Source organism: Dasypus novemcinctus, chromosome 26, assembly GCF_030445035.2.
Source record: "Dasypus novemcinctus isolate mDasNov1 chromosome 26, mDasNov1.1.hap2, whole genome shotgun sequence".
NCBI classification, from domain to species: domain Eukaryota; kingdom Metazoa; phylum Chordata; class Mammalia; order Cingulata; family Dasypodidae; genus Dasypus; species Dasypus novemcinctus.
Window position 1 is genome coordinate 13,907,136 of NC_080698.1, and position 15,224 is coordinate 13,922,359.

General features: G+C 39.9%; 1 pseudogene; it reads right to left on the minus strand.

Moving 5' to 3' along the window:
* Positions 1–708: 708 nt before the first annotated feature.
* Positions 709–15,224, minus strand: part of LOC101443697 (14-3-3 protein zeta/delta pseudogene) — a 45,156-nt pseudogene continuing 30,640 nt past the window's right edge.

The window sequence follows — 15,224 nt, forward strand, 5'->3', positions numbered from 1 at the left end:
CCTTAGTGAAGTTCATGAAGGACTTTTTACTGCACTGCTCCTGGCAGGTAGATCTGAGCATTTCCAACAAGCACCCATCAGTTTCCAGCATAAACCCTAAGCCCAGCTGCCCTGGTCTATTCACCCTGGGTACACTGTGGAACTTTAAATACTAGTACAGGTGCTAGAATAAGGAGTAGGAGGGAAAACTGGGTTGAGAGTTTGACACACCTTTATTTGCACCTCAGGGGTTTCTAGTAATTGAGCCTGGTATTAATTAACCGACTACCTATGAGCCACTGGTGGCCCTGGGATCAAGCACATTCTTTACCTGGTGTGGGGTGAAGACTGTGAGAGGTTGCCCCCAAGTTAATTTGGTGGCTTTTTCAATTAAAAAGCCATTGGCTTCACTGCTTTTAGGCAAGGTGGCCATTTTTGTCTTATAGACATGTTCATTAACTATTCAGAAAATGAAATTGATCAGGACTTTTAACACATGTTCAACGTGTTAAATGCATATGATTTGCTAGAAGTATTACCATAGTCATCAGACATACAACTAGAATAGGACATAGGTACAGGACTCAATACTAAGTAATGTACTACTTCATGCATAAGTCTTTTCCTGAGCTGCAATTAATAGCTTTAAGCTTCAGGTTTGCAATACCATACAGGTTATTTCTCCATGGGAGCAAGCTATAGTGCCAATTATGTTTAAGTCTACTTACAGTATTTTGGTATTCATTGCTCTACTTCATATGCTCTTCACAGAATCTGCAGCAACGTTGACCCTAGAGAGAAAGTAGGGAGTAGATTTTACCGGCCTGGTGCATAGTGTTCTCTGGCATTATGAAGCAGTGCCAGTCTGGAGACAATATCCATTGTACATTTGGCTGTACTGAGCCACTGTTGGCTGCTGCAGGAGTTTGAAACTGCAAAGTAGTTCCCATCCACTTCAGGAGCACGACCAGAGATGTAGTAGATACGTTTATTGTTTTAGGGATCAGTGACCAATTTAGCCAATAACTCACATAGAGAAGTACCCTGAAGTGTGCTGGACGCCTGGTTTGAATGCACAAGAGGCTTTGACAATACTGAAGTTTATTTCTTGATTTTTATATATATTTCAAACATTTTCAATACAATGTGTTATATGTTAAATGAACTTTTAGAACTTTGCTTTTTACTTTTACACTTTTACCATGAAGACATTAATTACACAGGTGTTTTATTTTAGCAGTAGAGGAAAAACCACTTCTTTTTATTTTTAAAATTAAAATTGAAGACTCCCAATGGAATCAAGGTAATTTTTCATTACCACACTTGAATATGCAAATTGAGGTGACTTCTAGACAGGTTTTATTGTTATGAAGTTACTCTTTGCCATTAATACTAATTTAGACTTTTAATTAATAATGGCTTTTTAGAACTAGCCATTTAAGTGCTTTAATTTGGAAGATCCTCTTATAAACCTTTTATACTTAAACACCATTAAATAGACTGGTTAATTTGCCTTAGATTACAATTAGCAACCGATGGATTTTTACCTTATGCATTTAGGAGAGGGCAGATTTACATTTCTTTTTAAAACTCAATTTCATTAAACATGAATCTCCAGTTTTTATCATTTTAAAGATCCAATACATATAATGTTAACCTATTAACATGTTATCCCATAAACCAAAGAGATAACACCCAAGCCAAATAAGTTGAAACTGTTATTGTTTAAGCAAAGAATGTTTTCTTTTTTTTCTCTTTCCTTTTCAGGGGCTTAAAACCTCTTGTCTTTGAAAAAAATTTTAAACCATGAATAATTTTAAAAGCATACTGATTTCTAGGCTCTGGAATATAATATAATTATTTAATTTGCTTTAGTTATAATTTAGTAAGGATTTTTTTCATAGCTTTTAAGGACTATTCCTTTACTCACTGAAATTTGGTGATAGGATTAGTAATTACCCTTATTTAAGGCTGTTAAAAGGTTTAAAATGGGGAACTACAGGAAAATCTGACTTTATTCCCCAGCTTAGAAGACAGATTTTTAATCTGCCAAACTCGGCCCCTCCCTCAGAGCTCTTGTAAAGAGAAGGCCTTGGGAAGCGGACTTAGCCCAATGAATAGGGCATCTGCCTACCACGTGGGGGTCCACGGTTCAAACCCCGGGCCTCCTTGACCCGTGTGGAGCTGACCCATGCGCAGCTGACCCATGCGCAGTGCTGATGCGCGCAAGGAGTGCCGTGCCACGTAGGGGAGCCCCACACGCAAGGAGTGTGCCCCGTAAGGATAGCCTCCCAGCGTGAAAGAAAGTGCAGCCTGCTAGAATGGCGCCGTACACATGGAGAGATGACACAACAAGATGACGTAACAGAAAGGAACACAGATTCCCAGTGCCGCTGATGAGTATAGAAGTGGTCACAGTAGAACGCGCAGCGAATGGACACAGAACGGACAACTGGGGGCGGGGAAGGGGAGAGAAATAAGTAAAAAAATAAATCTTAAAAAAAAAAAAGAGAGAAGGGCTTGGGGGCTGGGCAGGTTAAAGAGTTCAGAAAAAAAATTTTTTTAAGGAATTATTTGTTAATTTGATTTTACCATCCTGATGTATGAAGATATATGCTGAGCAAACAGGCAGACATGAATAGTTTGACACAGAAACGCAACTTAGTTCCTTGAAACTCTTCTTTTTTTACAAAACAAGTTTAACTGTAAAACAACACTTGAAAGATTTCCCTGCAGGCTTTCTTTTGCTGGCTTCTCCAGACTAGGGGTTCGCTATTTCCCCACTTTGAGGCTTTCTTAATTAATGGCTTATAACCAAAATGTTTCCAGTGTTATGATACATTTTTTCTTTGCTGTAGAACCATAAGCAGAGGCAAGGGGTGGGCCAGACTTCCAGTAACTGTAAGCAAAGGCAAACTCAGTTTATAATTACCATCACAATAATTGAAGTCTAGGGGTAGGTGAAATTAGTTATAAAATAACCATAATTAAAGGTAAGCTTAAGTTATGTTATAATTATCATTACTATAGTAAGCACTAGCTAGACTTGAAGTAGCAATAAACAAAGGTAAATTAGTTTAAGAGTAACCATTACAATAGCTGAAATCTAGGCTACATCTACTCTAGTGTAATAATTTCAGTTATAAATTTATATATATATATATATAAAGGTACTTATACAATGATTTCAACTCTTAGTTTCTAGAAAGTTTTTACTTAAAATTAATTTGGGCACCTTTATTTATTAACTATGCAATTAAAATAATTTTATTAGTAGCAACTCTGTGCAGTTCTTCCACCTTTCCAACAAATAAGTTTCACTCGTGAGTTATGCATTAAATCCACTAGTAAGACAGTATTGGCATTTAAAGATTCATTTTTAGGTTACCTTTCACCATTATCCAACTTGTGACAGGTGAACCGCAAATCTGATTTCCTAGGCACAAGCAAACTGACAAAAGCAAATTTTTAAAAAAATTTTGATCACTATTCACACCTTTTATAGGCACAGCTGAGTTTAAACTGAGAAGTTTGAGGTTTATTTCCTCATTTTTTTAAGGAGAGAGAGAGAGAGTGAGAGAGGCCAGTGGCAACAGGCTGTTTTTCCCTTTTTTTTTTTAAAGTGAGGTAGTGAGCAGGGCTTAAATCCATCAACGCCTCTCCCACTGTGACCAAACCTTCACTATCTTAGTGAAGGCAGAACCAAATGCTAACCCACAGTTAGCTAAAACCAAACATCAAGTTTTTTCCTTTTCTTTTCAGACCTGGAGAAGACGACTTCCCCCCGAACTTTTGAAGGTACTAGGGTCCTCTTTGGGAACTGATCAGGCCCCTCTTCTAATATTTAAAGTTGGACTTTCCTGACACTATGCCCCCCAGGGGGTCTTACCCATCTGGCACGCAGACGTTTTTTTTTGTTCTCAGGATTCCCTTTTAAACCCTTCATTGTGTCTGATTTTTTTTTTTTTTTTTTAACCCGGGAGGGCTCCGGCAGATCCCACAACCTCTTTCTGGACTACACAGAGTCCAGGGGCACCCTGGACTGGGGATTCACCCAGGCCCTCCCAGCTTCCTTGGAGGTTCCCAAAAGCGGCAGCAAAATGCTACTGTCTCTGGCTTTTGTTGCAATCCTGGATGAGCCCCCAGGAAATGTGGAAGCAGAGAGATTTAATGATCACATACTGAAGGCCAGAACTCAGGAATATTCTTAAGAAGGAAAAATTTATTAATGGCCAGCTGGGCCTGGGGACTCCTGTCCAAAAACTCAAGCTCCGAATAGGATTTCTGGGTCCCTTTTATACAGAGGATGTAGGTGTGGGGGAGTCAAATTGTGTTTTTATGAAAAAACGGACTTTTCTTTGTTAGTTTCTTAGAGTTTTAAGTGTTTGTCTGAGTACCAGATATGTTTTGTTTTGTTTTTAAAGATTTATTTTTATTTCTCTCCCCTTTCCTCCCTTCCCCCATTGTTTGCTCTCTTGTGTCCATTCTTGCTTACATTCTTGGTGGCACCGGGAATCTGTGTCTCTTTTTTGTTGCATCATCTTGCTGTGTCAGCTCTTCATGTGTGCAGCGCCACTCCTGGGTGGGCTGCACTTTCTTTTGCATGGGGCGGCTCTCCTTGAGGGACACACTCCTTGCACGTGGGGCTCCCCTATGCGGGGGACACTCCTGCATGGCATGGCACTCCTTGCGCACATTAGCACTGTGCATGGGCCAGCTCACCACACGGGCCAGGAGAGCCTGGGTTTGAACCTGGACCTCCTGTATGGTAGGTTGAGCCACATTCGCTTCCCCAGATATATTTTGAATTAACATATCCCCCACATTCCAGGTAAACTTGAATTAACATATCACCCACCCTCCAGGTAAGCTTAAAGTAACATATTGCCCACATTCCGTCTGGATGTAACTTTGAATACACATTCAGTCTACATCCTTTCTGAAAATTAAAGCCTATCGGGTCTGTATTACTTAATTTTAGAAACTAGGCTCACTCGGATACAGAATTAGATAATTTTGAATTCATGCACAGGCTATATTAAAACCTCTGATAGGCTGTAACCTCTGAAGTATCCAATCTATGGAGAAACAGATGAAGGGCTTGTGTGCTAAGTTTAGGGATATAAATAGTGTTATCTTCTTCTGTTTGGTGCACCAGCAATGTTTTCTGGTTATGCGCCCCTTCTTGCAAGATTGAGAATAAATTCTTTTCTTCTCCACAATTGGGTGAGCCTTATTTTCTTCCAAAAGGGAATTTCTTTGCTACAGTTGTGGATGGGGATGTGGTGTTAAGGGCTTTTTTTAAAAAAATTTTATTTCTCTCCCATTCCGCCTACCCCCAGTTGTCTGCTCTTTGTGTCCATTCACTGTGTGTTCTTCTGTGTCTGCTTGTATTCTTGTCAGTAGCACCAGGAATCTGTGTCTCTTTTTGTTGCATCATCTTGGTGTGTCAGCTCTCCATGTGTGTGGTACCACTCCTGGGCAGGCTGCACATTTTTTCATGCGGGGTGGCTCTCCTTATGGGGCGCACTGCTTGTGCTTGGGGCTCCCCTATGTGGGGGACACCCCTGGGTGGCATGGCACTCCTTGTGCGCATCAGCACTCTGCATGGGCCAGCTCACAACATGGTCAGAAAGCCCTGGGTTTGGACCCTGGACCTCCCATGTGGTAGGTAGATGCTGTATCAGTTGAGCCAAATCTGCTTCCCAGTGGTTTGTTGTTTTGTTTAGTTTTTTATATACTGTTGGGTATGATTTAGTAACAAGGGTGAGACCAATTAAGGAGAACGAGGGGTTACCAATGGAGGCTGGTAAGGCAAGATAAGGCAAGAAGGTAAGGGTTGAGTGTTGAAGTTGAGGGATGGGTCAAGTAGGAAAGATACTTCCTCCATTTTAAAAGAGAATAAGGAGAATAGGCGTTCAGATGTAGGTAGGTTGTGGAGTTAGTGGTGGAGAGATGAAGCAATTCTCATTAGATGGCTTTTGAGTTCTCAATAAAAAGTGAGGTAAGATCATCAGTTAATAGTGAGGAAGAGGCAGTAGATGGTCTGAAGGCAGGAGAAGGTATGGAATGTTCTTTTTAAGGAGTATAAAAGCAAGATTAATATAGAAATGTAATCAGATTTCCATAGTGTTGACAGCCCATTTGAGGACTGAGATCATGAATTTAAATAGAAACCATTTTGCATGTGGAGTTTCTTCAGCCAACTTCATTTATTCAGAGGCAGGCTTGGTAAATTAAGATGCCTGAATATATCCAAGCAGGGTTGAGATTTTGTAAGGGGTGTACTACAGCAGAGGGAAAGAGGGACAAGAGGGTTGAGGGGATTTGCAAGGAAGTAATTACAATATGGCACATAATGCAAGGAGGGAAGTGAAGCGAGAGAGAGGTTGATGGTTGTGAGAAAATGCATTGTAGTTCCAAACTGATGTTGAATAATTGCTATAGTTGGGTTAAGCAAGTAGACCAAAAGAATAGGAAGATGGAGTTGGAGTTTGTCATATTTGAATTTAGAAAAGCAGAAGTGACTTTGTGGGGTGTGTGTGTGTGTGTGTGTGAGTGAGAGAGAGAGAGAGAGAGAGGTAATAAAGTCCAAGGTGTCATCATGAGGGTAGTTAGGTTGCTACAATGGTGTGCAGGAAAGAGTCATTTGAAATCAGAAGATGGAGAAATCAATACATACTTGTTTTGCTTGGCATTTATTTCATTGCAATGTGTGTCTTACCATCTATATTCTAAGTTCTTATATTTGGCATTTGATATAGTACTGAGCCATAGTAGGGATTCAACATATACATGAAAGGAACAGCCTTAGGATCTCATGTTACACATGGAAAGAAGAATGTGAGATTCCGTACCAATGAGCTAGAGCTATTTAATTCAGGTATACAATGATGCCTTTTCCATTAGCAGATACTGTATTAGAGTTTATAAGAAGGTCAGAGGAGAAGAGATGGGAAATAGATTTTACTATTTTTGATGTTTATATTTGGCAGAGTGATGGGGGAATAAGGAGACATAACCAGAACACAGAATGATTACAGAGGCTTTGTTGTGGTATATTATTTCCAAACCTACTTATTTTCTTGTATATAATTGTCTGGTTCATTGTTTTTAATACCCAAGAGAGCCTGTGGTGTTTAGGCTAATGTGTCAACTTGGCCGGGTAATGGTGCCCAGTTGTTTGGTCAAGAAAGCACTGGGCTAATTGTAATACAAAGGCATTTCATGGCCTTTAATCATCAATGAGTTGATTGCATATATGGCTGATTATATCTACAGTCAACTGAAGAGATTGCCATAAGCAATGAGTGACATCTTGTTCAATCAGTTGATGACCTTAAAAGAAGTGATTTCATCATTCAGAGAAAATTCCCATCTTTACTTCAGACAGCCAGCATCTCCTGGGGAACCCATCGAGGACCTTCATTGGAATTCCTGGCTTGCAACTTGCCCTACAGTATTTGGACTTGTGTTTCCCCATGGTCACTTGAGACAATTTTATAAAATCTCATACTATCTATAGATAACTCCTGTAAATTCTATTTCCATAGGGAATCCTGACTAATACAGAGCCTATACAGATATTTCTTTGATTTGGTTTGATATGGCTTTGATTTTAGGGGTAGGCAGAAGCTTCTTTAACTGGAGTGTACATATCTGTTATGAGGGCAACAGATTTTCTTTAGTGTGGCTAATGTTGGAAATTCTTTTCACTAGTACAGTATTTTTCTTCCATTAAAGAAAAGGCTTGAAGTGCAAACTCCTGGGGAAAAATAATATAAAGTCTTAAATACATGCTGAGGGGCAAGTGACCAAGACTAGAGTCTTTTCTGAGAGGATGAATTATTGGCGGGGAGGGGAAGAAGACAGTGATGGAATGAGTATGGGAGAGAATTGCTCTAAGGAGATGGAAATGGGGAGCTGAGGTGTAAGAGCTAAGCTTTTTGCTTTGTGCTGGCTTTGTCACCTGTGAGCCTCTGGATTATAGGATTTAGCAGTGAACCTTGTTTGTAAGTTCTGGTCATGTTAGTGCTCTCTGAATGATTTTTGAGACAAATGGAAATATTTAGCTCCATATAGAACTGAGTTTACTTTCTCTCTCTCCTCTAGGAATCCACTTGGCCTGTCAAATCAACATTTCCTCAAATGCATGAGAATTCTGAGCCCATCTAGTATGTCTGTCTAGTTCAATTTTTCAGCTATTCCTTATGGCCCATGTATATAAAAATGAGTCCATTTATACATGGTCTAATCAATCTTCAAATTAAAATGGGACCTGTCCAAATGCTTAGAAAAGCTTATTTCTGGGTGTCCTGGTTTGCCTTTTGTGAATCTCAGAAAATTAATTTCCTTAAGCTATGCCCCTGAAAACACAGAATGATGGGGCCTTTTGATTAGATTCAGTTAAGGGACTTTTGATTAGATTGCTTGATTATATCTCTTCAGGGCTTTTTATTGGACTTGGTCAGTGAGGTGGGATCCATGCTGGGTCTCTGTCCTCTTGCTGGGACTTTTTTTTCTTTCTTGTCTTTATTTTTTTAATGTTACATTCAAATAATATGAGGTCCCCATATATCCCCCATCCCCCTCCCCCCTTTCCTCCCCCCATAACAACAATCTCCTCCATCATCATGAGACATTCATTGCACTTGGCGAATACATCTCTGAGCACCGCTGCACTTCATGGTCAATGGTCCACACCATAGCCCACACTCTCCCACAGTTCACCCAGTGGGCCATGGGAGGACATACAATGTCTGGTAACTGTCCCTGCAGCACCACTCAGGACTACTCCAACCCCCAAAAATGCCCCCACATCACATCTCTTCCTCCCACTCCCTACCCCCAGCAGCCACCATGGACAATTTCTCCACACCAATGCCACATTTTCTTTGATTACTAATCACAATAGTTCATGAATAGAATATTAGTAAATCCACTCTAATCCATACTCTATTCCTCCATCCTGTGGACCTTAGAATGGTTGTGTCCACTCCACATCTATATCGAGGGGGCTTAGATTCCACATGGATGCTGGATGCAATTCTCCTGCTTTCAGTTGTAGGCACTCTGGGCTCCTTGGTGTGGTGGTTGACCTTCTTCACCTCCATGTTAGCTGAGTAGGGTAAGTCCAATAAACCAGAGTGTAGGAGTTGCAAGTCTGTTGAGGCTCAGGGCCTGGCTATCACATGGTCAGTCCACAGATTCAGGTCCCCTGAGTATACACGAAACCCCAGCATCAACTACAGATCTGGTAAAAGTAACAGGAGAGGATTGTGGACAAAGATCACATCTGAGTCCAGCTCCATCACACAGAAACACGAACTCCAAAGTAGGGCCAACTGACATGGCACTGAACTCCATATGCCATGACCATAGAACCTGTGGGTCTCTGTAGCCCTCAGAAGAACTAATACTCGAGGTTGTATCTATTTTCTCTGTCTCTGGGACTCTGCTGAGGTATGCATAAGGGCAACCTCTCTGATAACCTCCCGGCTCTTTTTTGGAGACTCATAGCCATATAAACTCATTTGTCCTTTCCTTTTCCCCCTTTTATTCAGTTCAAAAAGCATTTTTAACTCCTGGTATTATATATAGATTGAGATATTCTGCTGGTCCGAGTTGACCCTTTTATTCAAGGTAATTTTCTAGTTACATCATCAGCTGGTACTTGGTAGTAATCCCTCAGCACCAGGGAGGCTAATCCCCGGGAGTCATGTCCCACACTGGGAGGAAGGCAACACATTTACATGCTGAGTTTGGCTTCGAGACTGGCCACATTTGAGCAACACGGAGGCTCTCAGGAGGTAACTCTTAGGCACCCTGCAGCTCTAGGCTTTGTTCTTTTTTCAGGTGAACAGGCTCACAAGCATAGTCATTAATATCAAGGGCTCATTGGTGGACCTTCCTTCTTTTTTGGTCTTCACTGTTGCACTTGGGGGATTGTTGCTGTTCCTTTAGGGATTGTGACAGAGCACCCCTGGCTAGGAACTCAGCACTCCCTCAGTTGTTGTTTTTAATTGTAACCACTATGAAAATATACAAACATTTTTATGTACCCTGGATATATGCCCTGGAGAACTCCCTGCCAACCATGTGTCCCCTGTCAATAACAACCCACACCAGTATTCCTCCCCTGCCATTGTTGAACCTCTCTGTGATCCAAAACTTCTTCAAAAATGAAGCCCAATATTTTGCCAGGTTCCATTAATAGTAAAATGGAATATAGTGATGAGTTTAAAGGTTAGATATAGAATACATATTAATTTAGAAAAATTAAGGTAAAAATAAATTGGAGTTTCAAAAAATTTAAAAATGCAAAAGCTTTGTTTTTGATGTTTTGCCTTCCATCACTGCAATAAGTGTTGCCCTGTATGCAAATTGGCAAGGCAGTTTCTTCTGTCTTTTCCTCATTGTCTACGTCCTTTCTTTTTCTTTTCTTTCCCCCTAATTATTAAGCTTTTCTTCACAAAAGTTTTAGATCACAGTAATTCATATATGCAATATACAGTACTCCCACATATCCAACATAAAACCCTTTTCCCTTCCACAGCAATAACCTTTTTACATATTCATACTATGTTTACTGAAAATGATATACAGATATTGAGACAATAGCTTTCAAACAAGGTAACATTTGGGTTTACTTTGTGGTTTATATTTTAGACTATACAATTGTCTAAATTTTTAGTTATCTTATGTTTTACATTATGATTTACATTTTAGCCTATCAGCCCCTATATATATTTGGTGTAATTTTACATGTCTTATATCCATCCTTATGTAATCTTGTGGAACACTTCTATTGCCTGCACAGTTACATTGATTCCATCTATTCAATACCTCTTTCCCCCTTCCCTTAGGGCCCACAGTGACAGTCAATCTTCATTGCTTGAAGGGCCATGTTCAGAGATACTTGCAACAGTGTTGAGGGCTTGACATGCTCAACTGGCCTAATGCATTGGGAGTCACCATTTCTCTTGAGAGATACAATTCCCTCTATTTGAGAACATCTGTCTTCCCCAGGATGTATACACCTTCACTCTCATTATATGGGTCTCTATCCAATGATATAATCCACTATGGCAAAATGAGCACTCACACACTCCCTAGGAGCCTGTTCTGTGTCAGATTATCCCCTTTAAGCATCTTAAACAGGTAACTTTCTTTATTATATTTTTGAAAAAGTTTTCTCAGTGTTATACTCTCAACCAAATACTTAACAATCTCCTATGTTCGTATGTTCCCCCACCCTCCCCCCAATTTCTTGGGCAATATTACCCATCCTCCCATCCCTATCCCCCCTCAAGCCTGCAAAGCCCCACCCAAAGATAACCCTATGCCCCATTTTATCCCTTCCTTGTACAAATACTTACCTCCAGCTTATCATAGATTTCACCCATGTAGGTGTCAGCTTACATCCTTCCTCTACTCCCCGATTTCCTTTTAGCCTATCATCCAGTCTCTAGCTCTATGAGGCAGGTTGGTTTACTTATTTCATATCATTGAGGTCATGTAGTTTCCCTCTTGCTGGGTCTTATAAACTGAGAACACACAAAGAGAAGATGAGGCATAGAGAAAGGGAGCTCTGCCATTTGACCCTGCCATGTGTGAGAGAGGACTCCAGGGTTTGCCTACAGCTACAGAAAGATGGAGAAGCTCTGAGAGGCTCAAGGAGACAAGGTCCAGGGAGAGATGCCTGCGACAGACCCACCAACTTGCCTCACCACATGGCAGGACCCCAGGAGCTGCTAGCTGCTGACCTTTGGTGAGAAAGCATCTCTGATGATGCTTTGATTTGGACATTTTTGCAGCCTCGGACCTGTAAGCTTTTATCCAAATAAATTTCCTTTATAAAAGCCAACCCATTTCTGGTGTATGGTACTGGCAGTCTTAACAAACTAAAACACTGGGTTTGAAAACAAAATCTTTTCAGAAAATTTTTTTAAAGCTCAAGACAACTGGGATTCTAAAGATCTGAGTTTTATGTCCAGTTCTATTACTAAATAACTATATCACCTTAGATGAGTTATTAATATTTTACTTTTCTCAGTTTCCTCATCAAATTGGATAAAAACTGTAGGAGTTAATGCATGTGGGGAAGCAGCTGTGGTTCAATCTGTTGGGCTCCTCTCTACCTGGGTTTGCATCCCAGGGCCTCCTTGTGAAGGCAGGCTCACCTGCACGCTGTGGAGAGCTGCCAGCCCGCAAGCACCGCAGAGAGCCGACTCAGCAAGGTGATGCAACAAAAAGGGAGACAAGCAAAAACACAGAAGAGCAAGCAGTGAATGGACACAGAAGCAGACAACAAGCAAGCCACAAGGGGGGTGGGGTGGGGATAAATAATAATCTGATGATATTATCTCATAATCTGTAACAAATGTTCCACCAGGGTGTGGAGTTGTATGGGAAATCTACACATCTGTATGATTGTTTTGCAAGTTCACAATATCTGTAACAAAAATACTTTAAAAAGAAAATAGTATGGGTTGGAGGAAAAATACACCAAATATAAGGTAAGGAATATAGTTGATAGTAATATTTTGACAACACTCTAGCATAGTTTGTAACAAATGTTTCACACCAATGTAAAGAGTTGGTGTAGGGTGATGTATGAGACCCCTGTGTGATGTTATGTATGTTTATTTGTAAGTTCTCAATCTTTACTATACACTTGTTTATGTGTGTTCATGTATGAATGATACACTTCAGTAAAAAATACAGAGTAAAAAAATAAATACAGACACACAGAAGAATGCACAGCGAATGGACACAGAGAGCAAATAGCAAGCAAGCTGCAAGGAGGGGGGGGTTAAAAAAAGAGTTAATGCATGTGAAAGTAGTAAACTCCAAAGAGCCATATGTCGGCTAGATGGTATTACTATTGTTGTGGTTTGAATTCTGGTGATATCCCATAGCTTACAACTGCTTTGGGAATTTGGTCAGGCTTTTTCTGCTTTTGTTTGTTTGGTTTTTGCACCTGTTTTTGGCAGTTAAGGACAATATTAGAATCATTGAGGCTCTTTCCTGGCCATACTATCCTCCTGAAAGCTAATTTCCAGGCTTAAAAGTTATAGCTGAATCAGGTCTCCTTGCCTTTTGTTTCCCAGAGTGATGGTGATATTTCTGGCTTTTTATTTCTGCTCTCCCTTGAGATCTGTTCAGAGAACTCATTTAATTCTCTATCTCCAGCTGGGAGTGTTCTTGAGTTTTGTTTTTCCTCCATTATCTGTGAGATTGTTTCCTCATTCCTAGATATTCTTTCCCTTATATTTTCAGAATTGAACATGCTACTTGACTTCCATTTTTTTTGCAGCTTTCTTTTCTTCTCTCTGTTAGTCTATTTTCTAACCATTTCTGCTTTCATCAACTCTCCTTGCCTTTAGTTAGATTCAATGAATATTGCACATTGTGGTTCTTACAAAGCATGGTATTAATATCCTAACTCCTCTAACTTTAGTCCAAATTCTCTGGATGAGGTAAAAATTTAGGGCTTATCTTTTTTCCCTTCTTTCTTTCTTCCTTTTTTTTTTAATGCTTCACTTGTTCTTTTATTCCTTTTTTAAAGCTCTTTTTAAAATTAACTTTTAAAAATTATTGTCTTTAAAAAAAAAATAGATCACACAAAACATTATGTTAAAAAAACATAAGAGGTTCCCATATACCCCACTCCCCCTCCACTGCACCCCTCCCTGACTCCTTCCACATCAACATCCCCTTTCGTCAATAAGGCACATTCATTACATTTGGTGACTACACCCTGGAGCACCGCCACACTGCATGGACCATAGTTTACATTGTACTTCACATTCTCCCCCAGTCTATCCAGTGGATTATGGCAGGATATACAATGTCCTGCGTCTGTCCCTGTAGTATCATTCAGGACAACTCCAAATCCCGAAAATGCCCCATATCACACCTCTTCCTCCCTCCTCTGCCCTCAGCAACTCTCATGGCCACCGTCTCCACATCAATGATACAATTACTTCCATTGCTAACTTTTTCCCTTTCTTTCCACTTCTTACTCTTCTGGTCTGGCACATGGATAGAATTGTACCAATTTGTTTTGCTTGGATTAAGTTTATCCATCAACCTTGGAGTCAGTGACAAGGTTGATACAACATTTTATGCCAATTTGCCCTTTACTTGCTGTGGGATATTAGGGTATTCACTAAGTCTCCTGATTCCTTATTTGTAAAATGGATTTAATAATTTCTTGTCTACTTCACAGAGTTATAAAGATGGAGTGAAATAAATTTTATGACCTCTAAAGGACCATATGAACAAAAGCCATCTTTGTTACTGTATCGGTCAGCCAAAGGGGTGCTGATACAAAGTACCAGAAATTTGTTGGCTTTTATAAAGGGTATTTATTTGGGGTAAAAGCTTACAGTTATAAGGCCCTAAAGAGTCCAAACTCAAGGCTGCTTTCTTACCAAAGTCAGTTGCCACATGTTGAAGAAAGATGATTGCTGATCTTGTGAGGGTTCAACCTTCTCTCCCTCAGCTACAGGCTGGCATAGGGCTTGTTTCTTTCTGTATACTGCAAGAAGATTGGCAGAGTGGGCAAAGAGACAGAGTGGAGTTGAGGTATCTGAGATTCTGACGAATGTGAGCAAGCTAATAAATAAGACACATGGTCACCAGTTTCTATCGTCAGTCCAAAGATAAGATCCCCTGTCCTCAGTGATGCCTTCTTCAGTTTTTCTAGTCTTTGGAGCTGTCAGCTTCTCAATTCCTGTAACATTGGCTATTCATACTATTTATCTGATTAAGTCAGAGTAATATATGCTATTTATTTTTTGAGTTTCTATATTCTTTTTCCCCTACCACTTTTTAAGTTTTTCAAGGGCTGGACCTATGTGTCTGTTCTCTCATAGCACACCATAGTAATTTATACTTTAGGCACTGGAAATGTATGGTGTTTATGCAAAACTGGGCCTGTTTTCTGTTTTGAAAGTTGGAGAGAAGAAAGTCTTCTGTATATGTTCTGGGTTTTATTTTTTTATTTTTATTTTTTATTTTTAACAAAGTAAAAAGTGAGCATACATTCAAAAGTTAAATAATCGTGAAAGACTTGTAAAAACAGTAGTACCTGACAACCATAGTTTGCTCTTCACAAGTAACTACTTAATTTTTTTTAAAAAAAAGATTTATTTATGCCTGCCCTCCTCACCTGTTGTTTTTGTGGTCACTGTATGCTTTCTGTGTCCATTCGCTGTGTGTTCTTCTGTATCTGCTTG